The 12307-nt window shown below is 45.2% G+C and overlaps 1 long non-coding RNA gene across 1 annotated transcript; it reads right to left on the bottom strand.

Annotated features, from left to right (window-relative positions):
• Window positions 1–1062: 1062 nt before the first annotated feature.
• Window positions 1063–7395, bottom strand: LOC145516496 (uncharacterized). The gene is made up of 4 exons (XR_014061426.1): window positions 7209–7395; window positions 5327–5509; window positions 3966–4437; window positions 1063–2630 (listed from the first exon to the last, which is right to left on the bottom strand). It is a non-coding gene; the product is annotated as an uncharacterized LOC145516496 (long non-coding RNA).
• Window positions 7396–12307: the final 4912 nt, after the last annotated feature.

Below are 12307 nucleotides of genomic sequence, written 5' to 3'. Positions count from 1 at the left end.
TTAAGTATATTTTAGAGTCAAGAAAATAACACAATGGAATATTACTCAGCCATTGAAAAGAATGAAATAATGCCATTTGCAGCAACATGGATGGATCTAGAGTGTCATACTGAGTGAAGCATGTCAGACAGAGAAGGAGAAATATGGCAGGACATCCCTTATATGTGGAATCTAAACAAAATGATATGAATTAACTTTCTTACAAAACAGAGAGAGGCACACAGACCGAGAACAAGCTTATAGTCACCAGAGGAATGGATAGTGAGAGAGTTTGGGATAGACATGTGCACCAGCTCTATTTACAATGGGTAACCAACAAGGACCTACTGCATAGCACAGGGAACTCTGCTCAACGTTATGGGGCAGCCTGGACGGGAGGGGGTTTGGGGGAGAATGGATACATGTGTGTGTACGGCTGAGTCCCTTCACTGTTCACCTAAAACTATCACAATGTTGTTTATTGGCTATACCCTGACAGAAAATAAAAAGTTTAAAATAAAAAAAAAAGAGAAAGTGTGTAACAGAGGGTGGTGTGTCTGGTTTGTCTCCATCTTAATTTAGACTCTGAAACTCTGTGGGAGGAGCTCCGATGGGCTTTTCCTAGTGCTGGCTTGCCTTGACTTCAGAGCTGTCCCCAAAGGAGAGGCGCCTTTTCTTCTGCAGTGCTGCTCACCCCACATCCTCTTGGGTGGAGCTCCTCATCCCTGGTTGCAGATGGCCTCCTTCTCTTGCGCCTTCAAATGGCAGAGGGTAAGAGAGAGAGAGCTCACCTCTGTTGTGTCTGTTCTTATAAGACACATGGGGGCCCCACTCTCATGATCTAATCCCTTCCCAAAGGTCCCACCTCCAACTATGATCACACTGGGTATTAGGCTTCAGCACGTGAATGCAGGGGACACAAACACTCAGCCCACAGCAGTTACAAAAGCAGAAGTTTTCCTGACCCGCAAACACATACAGTAACCTCCCCACCCCCACCCTGCACCAAATGAATGGCCCAGTATTTCTTCCAAAGATAAATTCTGCAGCTTCTTTAAAATGATAGGAAAAGATTCAGGCAACTTTGAAGAACACTTTCTTCACTTTATTCCCTCACATTAATGTTCTTCAAGGTCTCCACTGAGTAAGATCCCAGAGATGCTCTCTTTTCTGTTCCTCACCCCAGCCCAGAGGACCACCCTTTGTTCTAACTCTTGCAGACCCTCCCAAACTCCCCTCTCTCCAACTTTTTTGTCTATGCTCCCAAGGCTTTTGCCTGAAGTTCCCTTGCAACAACAAACAAATGAATGCCCTTACTCTTGCTAATGTTTGGGAAAAAGCAATTTCCAGAAGATCTTCAAATGCCTTAAAATCTGGGATGTTTTGCTTAGCCCAGAGGGAATATAAGCCATGAAACCCTTCATCGTTTCTCACCAATTCCATTTTTAACAGCAAATATTTAATTTGTGCTTTCCCTCTGTTCTGAGCAGAGTCTGTGCATGGCCCAGTCACACGATGTCAGCTTGAATACCCTGAATACCCTGAAGGGGGTGCCAGCTCTTTCCACTTATCTGATGTGTTTTTATTAGTCTGTCGATATGCCATCTGGTAGAAATTGCTGCTGACGATAGGATAAGGCATCGGAGGTGAGCGGCAACTGCAAGCAGGACAGCAGCAGCAGGGAGAGGGTGCCAGGCTGTGCCAGCCCCAGTGTTTGGTCTTTCGGAGCTTGTGTTCCATTTGTGTCACGAAGCTGATAAGACCTCTACCTGGTCAAGACTCAGAACCTCAGGAAGTGTGGTCACTTGTAGAGACAGAACCACTTAGGAAAGATGAATCCATCACTTCCCACTTGGGCATTGGGACCCCAAGAAAGAAACGGGGAGCCTCCAGTTGGCATCCTGGTCATAGAGATGGTGGTGCCTGAATATGTCGATGGGGAGACAAGTACCCTCTCCTCTATGGATTTCCTCCTCTGCCTGTCCTCCAGCCCACACTGGCTGTCAAGATTGGAAATCTGGAATAGCAGAACCCAGGTTCTTGTTGGAGGTGAGCTGTGGCTGCGTGACTCGATCCATGGTGTCGGGACAAAGAGGTAAGTTGCAGTGGGCAGGAGTGGGAGTCACAGGTGACTTCAGGTGTCAGGGTTGGGATGACAGTGCACAGCTGACTGCCAGAGCCTGTCCAGACCTACTGACCTAGAGCGGGGCTCCTGTAAGGACGCTGTGATTGCATCAAATGCTTCTCTAAAGGCCAACTACATACTAAACAGTCTTCTGAGCATTTCACATGTGCTCACCCGCTTGGTGCTCAGTGATCCTAAGAAGCAGGTATGCTTCTACTCCCTTTTGCAGACAAGGGAACCAAGCAGCTTAGCCAAGGGCAGGTTACACGCCTTGTCCAGGGCGCAGGTTGATAGGTGGCAGGGCCGACAGTGACCAGGGGGTCCGCGGTCTCTCCTGTGATACTCCTGACACAGGACTGCTCTGGATTCCTCCAAGGCACGTTTGTGACGTTTGTTCAGGTTCAGCCTGAAGACTGGCTGGGAAGCTGGATTCACAGATGATGCCAGGAAGCTTGCTGTTTGGCTAATTAATCCTGAGCTTTCAAAGGTCTGAGGGTAAACAAGCTCTCTGCTTCTGGTTGAGCACCTGGTGAAAGAAAAAGGAGAGACATTGAAACAGATGGCCTTTGTCTCAGGTGGGACGTGAGACTCACCAATGTGTGTTTTAATCTCACTCTCGTGGAAAGCTCATAAGACAAAAACACCCCATAAGCACAGAGCTTATGAGACCATGATTCTTAAGAGTGAGACCATGAGGCTTGCAGTCAGGATGCATGGAGCCCTGCAGGCCTGTCACACAACCTCTCTGTGCCTCAATTTTCTCCTCTGTGAAATGGGAACAACAATAATTTCTACCCCAAAACTTTGTTATGTGGATTAAATGAGTTAATATTTGCAGTGCTCAAAGAGGAGAATCAGGCCCATAGTTAAATGCTTGAAGTGTGCTAAGTCACTTCAGTCATGTCTGACTCTTTGTGACCCCATGGACTGTAGCCCACCAGGCTCCTCTGCCCGTGGGATTCTCCAGGTAAGAACACTGGAGTGGGTTGCCATGCCCTCCTGCAGGGGATCGTCCCAACCCAGGGATTGAAACCACATCTCTGATGTCTCCCTGCATTGGCAGGCAGGTTCTTTACCACTAGTGCCACCTGGGAAGCCCCTAATGCTCTATAACACTTGCTAAATAAATAAAAATCGCTGCACAATTCCACTACTGGATTTGAGACAATTCTGGCTTTTTTAAATCCAGTGATTAAATTTGTTTATGTTAGAAATCTATTGGTCAGACAAGTTAATTATTAAGTTGCCCGTGGAGCCTCAAAGATATAAAAATTGTACAGGTGAGTAGGACTCACGAGCATCATGTTATCCTGTATCAGTCTCTGCACCACCTCACCTCTGCTGGCGCCCTGTGTTCTGCCCAGATCTGTGCTCCTGGAGTGCCCAGGCTGCCTCCAACCCCAGGGCCGCCACCACGGATTCCAGCTCTTTCGCGGGCCCTACCCTTGCCTCAGCTCCACCCCTCACGACCTAACTCTGGAGTGACCCTGCACCCCGGAAGCATCCTGGAGGAGGGACCTGGTGTCACCACAGCTGGCTGGAGGGGACCAGGGGCACATGGTGGAACACAGGGGCCAGTGTTCCCAGGGATGCGCCTGACCGAGACAGACAGGGGAGGGGAGGGGCCTGGGGAAACCGCCTCTCCTTCCGGCCACCCCTCCGCCCAGCCCGTCCACGGAGGCCCCAGGCAGCTGTTTCTCTGCAGAGCGGCAGGCCTGGCCCCCCATCCTGCCCCCTCCTGCGTGGGCTTCCCCTGTCTCCTGGCCGCTCTCCCCTTTCCCTCACTTTCATCACCTGGGCCTGGGCCTGCAACTCCCCCAGTCCAGAAATCTTTCAGCCTGGCCTTGCTGTGTCCTAATACCTTCCACAGTCAGAATATTCTTTTCAATTCTCTATTCCTGGGGGTTAGAAGTTAGGCATGTCAGCTGTGCTGCCTCATCAGACTTGCTCCCTTGCTGGAAGAGTATTTATTTTCTCATCATTCGTCCTGCAAATCACAGGTCAGATACTGCCACCTCCACAAAGCCTTGCCTCCTGGGTTCTTTTCCATCTTTGTCCTGCATCCACAGAGCTTGCACTGGGATTACTCGCCCCGGAGTTTGCTCCTAACACCTGCTTAAAGACAGGGCTGTCCATGGTACAGCGTCTTTTAGGTGGTGTGTGCTCAGAGAATGCTGAATGGAATGGAACTCCATCTCTGAAGATGACACTTTCACAAGTTTTTCAGTGCAGGTATATATTTTTTTCATTTTGACTAAAAATGCAGTTTAGATGTTGATTGAAGCCAGTTGCATGAATGATCCTCCTTAACTGTCTTAACCCTGGAAAGGTTTCTGAGGAAGAGAAAGACAGATAATAGTTTGTTACTCAGTAACATATCAAATTTCTATTTTAAAGCTAATGTATCTTTTGCTCCTTGGAGAAAACCTATGATCAACCTAGACAGCTTATTAAAAAGCAGAGACATTACTTTGCCGACAAAGGTATGTCGAGTCAAAGCTATGGTTTTTCCAGTAGTCATGTATGGATGTGAGAGTTGGACCATAAAGAAGGCTGAGCGCCGAAGAATTGATGCTTTTGAACTGTGATGTTGGAGAAGACTCTTGAGAGTTCCTTGGACTGCAAGGAGATCCAACCAGTCATTCCTAAAGAACAATCCTGAATATTCATTGGAAGGACTGATGCTGAAGCTGAAACTCCAATCCTTTGGCCACCTGATGTGAAGAGCTTTTCATTAGAGAAGACCCTGGTGCTGGGCAAGATTGAAGGCAGGAGGAGAAGGGGACAGTACAAGATGAGATGGTTGGTTGGCATCATGGAGTCAATGGACATGAGTTTGAGCAAACTCTGGGAGATGGTGATGGACAGGGAAGTCTGGCATGCTGCAGTCCATGGGGTTGCAAAGAGTCAGACAGGACTGAGTGACTGAACAGTAACAATCTTTGCTCTTCGATACAGTTATGCCACTTTGTTAAAAAAGTCTTGAACGTAATGTGCTTTAAATGAATCTTCTTTATTCAGCATAACACTGTTGATGAAGAAAAGCCCCAAATGGAATATCCATGAATATATATTCTGGTTCAGCCTTCTTCCTGGCCATTTCTATATATTTAAAGTACCCATCTGTAAGTGTGATGACCCACAAATCACCAGGGTGTGCAAAGATAAATAGCAGCTTATCCTGTAATTTCTTTATATTGAGAAAATTTCCTTCATTCTTACCAGCTACATCTGTTGCTACAAGTTTTATTGGAGCATTTATGGCTTATTTCCTGTTTGGCTAAGTCCTTGGCACTGGCTGGGATGGCTGTGAGCATTTTTGAATAGTACGTCAGATGCTTTTCTCTGGTGGCCAAAGTTCTCCCTTCCTCTCATTTGTCCACAAGACGTGTCACCTGTCTGTCCCTGAAACAAGCAGAGGGGAAGCAAGTGATTGCTCTTTGCAGAAAAGATAGGAGAGGAAATATTTCAAGTTTTTTAAAAAAACTGAAGTTCAACCGTTTGCAATTTTGTGCTAGTTTCAGGTGTACAGCAAACTTTCAGATCTCTCTCTCTCTCTTTGTGTTTATATGTGTATATATATATATATGTATGTATATATATATATATTCTCAAGCTTTCTGATTCTCCAGCTTTTCATCTTTGTTTTAAAAATACATTCATTTTTTTCAGCTGATACTAAATGCAAGTCACATGACATGCCTGTTTTTCAATTCTTTTCTATCCTTTGGGAAATATTCTGCCCATTATAACTAAATTGGCTGCTTACTACACATACTGTTCTGAAGTTGCTTTAATATATATCTCAAAACATGTCTAGAAACTTCTTCTACCTAAGTTCTGTGTAAGTATGGAGCTGCCACATTCTCTTTTATATCTGCCTAAGTCTCTTAGCAGGAATGTGCCCACATTTATTTAATAGTTGCACACTGAAGAACATTTGGGTTTTGAACTATCTGTTCAGACAAACAAATGTTGCCATAAAAATCCATGTGGATATACCATCTCACATGAGTGTGAGCATTTCTGTAGGATATATTCTAAAAACAGTCTGCTGAGTCAAAGTTGATGTGTACCTCAAGTTTCACCAAATCATCCTCGAAAATGATTACACTAGTTTGTTCTTCACCAACAAAGTACAACAGTGCCTGTTTCTCCATGAGTGAGTTCACCAGCACAGTGCACTACTAAATGGTGAGGTTTTTGTGAATCGAGTAGGTACAAAATTGTATGTCTGCCAAGTTTTAATTTGTGGCCCTCTTTTTTTTTTTGGTATTAAATTTTCTTTATTTTTTAAAATTAAAATTAGTTGATTTATGGTATTATATTACTTCAGGTGTACAACATAGTGATGCAATATTTTTATAGACTAAATTCCATTTAAAGTTATTATAAGCTGTTGGTTATACTCCCTGTGCTATGTATTATATGCTTGTATCTTATTTTTTAAAATTTATTAATTTTTTAATTGAAGGATAATTGCTTTACAGAATTTTGCTGTTTTCCGTCAAACCTCAACATGAATCAGCCATAGATATACATATAGTCCCTCCCTCTTGAAACTCCCTCCCATCTGTGGGCCTCTTGAAGTGAGGTTTGTTCATTTGCTTGTTCATTCTGCTGATATTAATTGAGTGCTTACTCAATAAGCACTTGTTATTCACTAGTTATACAGCCTGGAACAGAATGAACCCCAAATGCCACCTGATTCTCAGGGAGTGGACACTTAGTCAGAGGAGACAGGCAGAGGAAAATGCCAGGTGGTGATAAGTTCTATGAAGTCAAAGACACTGAGGAAGGGAGCTCAAGAGTGTGGGGCGCAGAGCTGTGGCGTTAAACGGGGATAGCGGTGGGCATCAGTGCAAAGCCCTGATGGGGGAGAGGAAGAGAGCCATGTGGGGTTCCAGGGAGGATTTCCAGGAAGATGTCACGGCAGGCGGAAAAGTTTGGAGCCACGCTTGGCGCCCACACTGCTTATCAGTTGCTGCATAACCGACCCAAACCAGGCAGAGCATCACTCGGTTATGCTGGGGATTCTGTGGGTCGGGAACTTGGACGCCCACAGTAGGGATGCCCCCCTTGCTCCTTGGTGCTGGGGCCTCACCTGGAAGGAGAGCTAGTTCTAACTTGAGGTCAGAAGCTGAGATCACACCGACGTCTCTTTGTTCACATGTTGGCCCAGGGCTGGGATGGTTTGAAGGCCGGGGTCAGCTGGGACTGTCACACAGAGTCTCTGTTTCGTTCCTCCTGGACAGCGGGGCTTCTTCTGGCTTTGTGAGCAGTTTCCGAATGAGGACGTTCTGAGAACGAATGTTCCAAGAGCACCAAGTGGAAGCTGAAGGGCCTTTTATGACCTAAACTCAGAATTCATAGTCTGTTGATCAAAACAGATACACTCCCAGGGGAGGGCCATGGAAACAACACCTTCAGGGGAGAAATGAAGTCACATTACTGGGCAATGCGTTAGTAACGGTTCTCCAGAGAAACAGAAGCAATAGGCTCTGTCTATCTATCTATCATCTATCTCCCTATCTGTCTATCTATTTATCTGGATCTATCTACCTACCTATATCTTTTATCTATCCCTCTATACATGCCTTTATAGATATAGAGTAAGAAGAGGGTAAAGAGATATGTTGTAAAGAATTGCCTTATACAATTGTGGGGGCTAAGTCCAAAATCTTGCAGGGTAGGCTGGTAGCCTGAAGACCCAGAAAAGAGTTGGTGTTCCAGCCCAAGTCTGAAAGCATCAATTCTCTCTTTCTTTGGGGACCCCAATCTTTATTTTAAGGTATTCAACTGATTGGATGAGTCCCCCTCACCCCCAACCCCCACCGTGCCAGGGTTTCCCTGATGATTCAGATGGTTAAGAATCTGCCTGCAATGCAGGAGACGTGGGTTCAATCCCTGGGTTGGAAAGATCTCCCAGAGAAGAAAATGGCAACCCACTCTAGTGTTCTTGCCTGGGAAATCACATGGACAGAGAAGCCTGGTGGGTTACAGCCAATGGGGTCACAAAGAGTTGGATACAACTGAGCAGCTTTCATTTTCACCCCCCACTATGGAAGGTGGTCGGCTTTACGTTCAGTCCACTTACTTAATGTCATCTAAAAAATACATTCACAACCACACCTAATCTGGTGTCTGAGCAAATATCTGTGTACCATGGCTTGGCCAAGTTGACAGACAAAATTAATCATCACAGGCAACACTGGTGCTCCATCTTTGGGGAGCTCTTCCACATAAAGCTTGGAGAAGGAGGCCGGTGCCGCTGGAGAGGGAGGAGAGGGGGCAGTGCGGTAGGAAAGGAGGGTAGAGAGGCTGCAGGGGACCAGATGCCTGGGCTCTGGGGCCACTGGGCTGCAGGCTTTGATCTGAGATGGGAAGCTGATGTAGGGTTACATTTCAAAGGGGTTACTTTGCCTGCCCTGTGGAGAATGGCATAGAGAACAAGTGTGAAGCAGGGGGCTAAGTGAGGAATCACAAGACTCCAAGCCAAGGTGATGGGGGTGAGGAGCGGGTAAGATTCTGGGTCTTCTCAGAAGGCAGAGCCAATAGGATGCCTTGTTGTTGTTGTTCAGTCAGTAGGTCGTGTCCAACTCTTCACGACCCCGGGGACTGCAGCATACCAGGCTTCCCTGTCTTTCAAGAGTTTGCTTCGATAGCTAACCCTAACCCTACTTGAGGTCAGAGTTTGCTCAAGCTCATGTCCATTGAGTCGATGATGCCATCTCATCCTCTGTCGCCCCTTCTGACAGATTCTTTACTGTCTGAACCACCAGGGAAGCCCTAATAGGAAGCATTAACATATTAGATATGGGGGCATGGGAGAGAAAGATTCAGGAAGACTCCATGTTTTGGAAAGTAATGTTTGGGGAACTTTTTCATGCTTTAGAGCCACTTATATTTCTTTTTCCTTAAACTCTCTTACTATATACTGTGCCCATTTTTTTCCTATTGCACTGTGGGCCTCTTTCTTAAAGATTTACTGGAACTTATATGTGTTAAGAAAATAAACTCTTATGTATGAAATTAGTTGCAAATATTTCTTTTAGCTCTCCATTTGTTTTATAGCTTTGGTTTTTGTTTTTTTTTTACTGCTTGGAATTATTATTTTTTGCTTTTAGTAGTGTGTTAATCTGTTTTTTATGTCTCCTGGGTTGAAGACCTCTTATTTTTATATGGGATTCAACAAGATATGAGATCATTTGCTTTGCATAAAAAATCATTTTCCTTTTCCAGTGGAACTAGAAAAACATTGTGTAAGCCAGGGTTTAGGAGTAATAAAGATTTTTAATTTATAAGTTTATAAACACAGTTTAAATCACTATCCTTACCATTTCATCTCAGGCACCATAAACAGAACTACTGTATGTTAAAGTAGCCTGAATTGAATTCTGATCCCTAGCTTCACTCTTTACTACCATTTTTGACAGTGATTTTGGCAAATAATTGAAGTAGGCTGAAGAGAGGCTGAATGATAGAGAAAATAATGTAGAAAAGTTTGGTTAGTTCTTAAATAATTAGGTTGAAATAGCTTTAATCCATTCATATTGTGATTCTTAATATTCTAATCTTTTGCTTCCACAATAATTTGATTAAACTGTAGTGGATTATACTTGACTTAAAACAGCCAATGGTGAGTATCAATGAATTCAGCTTTACAGAAAAATAAAGCATCAGTTTGGGAATGTGTACTTTTCAAGAACACATATTGTTCAGTCTTTCACCTTTGCCGAACCAAACGTTATTTCCATATTAATTGCTAATTTCTCTTTGGTTTTGAATTGCAGAAAAACGTGTCTGCACTTTTTCTATCTGTTTGATAAGAATTAAGCTCAACTTTTATTCTCCATATGTTAAATTCAGGATATCTATGAATAACATTTAAGGCACATGGTAAGGAATCTTGGAGGCTGGGAAATGGCTCCCACATCTTATTAATGGTGTTTAAATTCAATAATATAACTTAGCATGTGATGAATAATAAATATATCCTTGTCTGTACCACATTTTTCATAATAGCAGTACTTATCATTAGATTCACATTCTATCTTATAATTCTGCAGAGTGAGTGGACTGTTTCTGCTTCTTCAGCCTGAGGGCTAGTAGTGCAGCTCTCACAACTCAGTCCTCTTTCCACCTGGATGACCTTGTGCAGGAAGACTGGCTTCCCAAGAGGATGACTTCCAACTTGCTCTGTCTGGCTCTTCTTGTCTCCTGCTTTGAGGAAAACAGCTGCCATATTGGAAGAGCTGGGTGGCAGGGACCTGAGTGTAGCCTGCGATCCATAGCCCAGGAGGAAACGAATCCTTCCAGCAATGAGGTGAGTGGTGGAAATCCTCTCCCAGCTGAGCCTTGAGAGGACCGTAGCCTGTGAGAGACCCTGATGGAGGAGACTCAGCTTACCTGCACCTGGATTCCTAACTCATGAAAACTGAAAGACAATACATGTTTGTGATGTTAAGTTGCTAAGTTTGGGGGAAATCTGTTACGCAGTGATAGCTGACTGTTACACCTCCACCACCTAACACACAGCTCATGCATCCTTCATCTGTATGACTCTCTGTCTGCTCTCTGGGGCACAGGCTGACCCTGGCCTCCTTTGGGAAGCCTCCTGTCTGACTCTTGCTTAGGTATATCTCTCTGTACTCTCCTGGTGTCTGGCTGAGAGCTTCGGTGCCCTCATCACAGAGGTGTTGCCATTTACTTGTCTGTTCCCAGGGCCAAGGGCTTCAAGAATGGAGTCTCCTCCCTACTGTTGTTTATTCTTCCTCCTTCCAAACTGATGAGGATGATGCCTCACCAAAGTTTTTAGGAGACAGGAGAACATGGAAAAGTTGTGAAGACTGTGACTCAAGGACCTCAGGGAAGTAATGGGAAAGACCCTACAGAAACCCTAGTGGTTGGTTGTAAGAAGGGCTTCCCTGATGTCTCAGTGGTGAAGAACCCGCCTGCCAGCGAAGGAGGCGCAGGTCCCATCCCTGGTCTGGGGAGATCCCTGGAGAAGGAAATGGCAGCCCATTCCAGTGTTCTTACCTGGAGAATCCCTGGAACCTGGTGGGCTATATAGTCTGTGAGGTCAGACATGACTTAGTGACTGAACAACAACAACCGCAAAAGTTGTAAGGAGGTGTCTAAATTTCTGTCTTTGTCCCCTAAGCTTGCAACAGTGCAAGCTGTGTCCATCATCCCACACACCACCTTCCAGCCACAACGTCCACCCTGGGTCTGTGATGCGTGATCCTGGCCCACAGCCGCTGCTGATTTATTAGGGCCAGACAGCAGTTCCAGTGAGATTCTCCCAAGAGGAAATTTGCAATTTTGGTTGTAGAGGCTCAGGGAATTGGAAGCCCTGGGGCTGAATCAGGGCATGATATTGATGCGGGGCACGTCTCCCTCTGTATTCTGTCTGGAATATGGAGCGGCTCTAATGAGGTCTACAGAGAGCAGTTTCTTGGGACTTGGGTACGAGAATATGCCAGAGACATTCTTGATGGACAAGGCCAGCCAAGAATATGCACAGGATCTAAGCTTTGTGGGAAACTCTGCTCTTGAGCACAGCGATGCTAGAATGCAGTTAATCCATCTGACACCTTGATTCATCTACAGCCTCATTCCTGCTCTTGGAGATCTTCTCAACCTCTTGGATATTGTCTGGCTGTTTCTCTAGGGTGCATGTAAGTGAACAACCACATGTATATGTATAAGTATGTCTGTTGCACATGTAGAGGTGAGTCAGAATGTGTGTTCATGCATGGGTCTATATATGTATGAGTGGTGTGCACATGTATGAGTGTGTGTGTGCGAGTGTGTGTGTCTGCTCTCTGCTTCACTGCAATTGGGAAGGACTAAGTTCATCACCGTTTCAAAGCTTGAGGCATTTATACCGGCTCTAGCACAAGGGGCTTGATTTTTTTCAGGCTTAATTTTGTCTGGTGGAGAAAAAAAAAAGTAGAACCAAGCTGACAGAGGATGAGCTGGTTGGATGGCCTCACCGACTCGATGGACATGAGTTTGAGCAAACTCTGGGAGATGGTGAAGGACGGGGAAGCCTGGCGTGCTGCAGTCCGTGGGGTTGCAAAGAGTCGGACAGGGACTGAGTGACTGAACAACAAAGAACCAAGCTGCAGATGCGTTACTGGTGCGGGAATCCGGCTGGTCCCAAGACAGCAGCAGACCTGCCTGGCTGGCCTTGGCCCC

Source organism: Giraffa tippelskirchi, chromosome 8 (genome assembly GCF_054371585.1).
Source record: "Giraffa tippelskirchi isolate mGirTip1 chromosome 8, T2T-mGirTip1v1.2.pri, whole genome shotgun sequence".
NCBI lineage: Eukaryota > Metazoa > Chordata > Mammalia > Artiodactyla > Giraffidae > Giraffa > Giraffa tippelskirchi.
This window is presented reverse-complemented; position numbering and strand designations above follow the sequence as displayed.